The sequence below is a fragment of the Pan paniscus genome, chromosome 23 (genome assembly GCF_029289425.2).
Source record: "Pan paniscus chromosome 23, NHGRI_mPanPan1-v2.0_pri, whole genome shotgun sequence".
NCBI classification, from domain to species: Eukaryota; Metazoa; Chordata; class Mammalia; order Primates; family Hominidae; genus Pan; species Pan paniscus.
In genome coordinates this window covers 32379865-32380804 of record NC_085927.1, presented here as the reverse complement: position 1 = coordinate 32380804, position 940 = coordinate 32379865, and the positions used below count along the sequence as shown (strand labels likewise).

At 42.3% G+C, this 940-nt stretch overlaps 1 protein-coding gene across 1 annotated transcript in view; it reads right to left on the bottom strand.

The window, feature by feature from the left end:
- LOC129395163 (immunoglobulin lambda-1 light chain-like) overlaps nucleotides 1-940 on the bottom strand; it is a 735232-nt gene that overhangs the window by 350241 nt on the left and 384051 nt on the right. The window lies entirely within an intron of this gene.

Below are 940 nucleotides of genomic sequence, written 5' to 3'. Positions count from 1 at the left end.
CACAATCCCTACTGCCCCCCGTTAAAACTGCAAAGTCCTTTTGTGGAAAATAACTTTATTCATGACTGTGTTTATCACACTATCTTATGGAGAAGAGATGATCAATAAATATTTGCTGAATAAATGAATAGAAGTTACAAAACACTTGATTCATATGGAATTAATGTTGGTTCTCAAAGTGAAAAATTACAAACAGCACTGATATTCAGCCAGTATACAAGTCTGGTCACAGCAGTTGTATAATACTGAAATACCCCCTGCCACTGACCTTTGGCCCCCAGATGCCTCCCACTGCCACTGCTCTCCCCACTGGGAACCCCTGAAGTTCCCACAGGCTCATAACTAAAGGGCTAATGTCTTGCACAGCAGCGAGCACCCAGGACCGAGCAGCCACATGGCCGGGTCTGCTGGTGAAAGCATCCATTCTGACTGATCAGGACCTGAGGGGCCTCATGGTTACATATTTTGATAATATCCCTAATTATAAATAAGGCTCAGTTATATAGTTTGAAAACAATGCTTCTCCTCATTGCAAAATCTCTTAGAAGACTCCGTAGATCCAGGAACGGAAATGGAAAATGACAGCGTGTCAATCTCTGAAGGTTTTGAGCATTTCCATTAGCACTCCATCTTCATGTAAACCAGAAGATACGCAGTTTCCTGCCTAGAGAGAAGAGAAGACACATCAGCACAGTGGCATGAAATCTTCATCAGAAAACAATGCTTCATTAATCTGTGACAGGACAAGTGTCAGCAAACTTCCAGGCCGCTGGATTAAGCCTTCATCTATCCATCACCTTGGAGAGGAACAAAATAGGTGGCCTGGGAAGATAAGCACTATGTTTCTATTAGTTAATATCTAAAGCGGAGGTTAACAAGCTATGGACACACAAGCCAAACCCAGCCCTCTTGGGGTTTTTTAAATCTACTTTCAACTTTT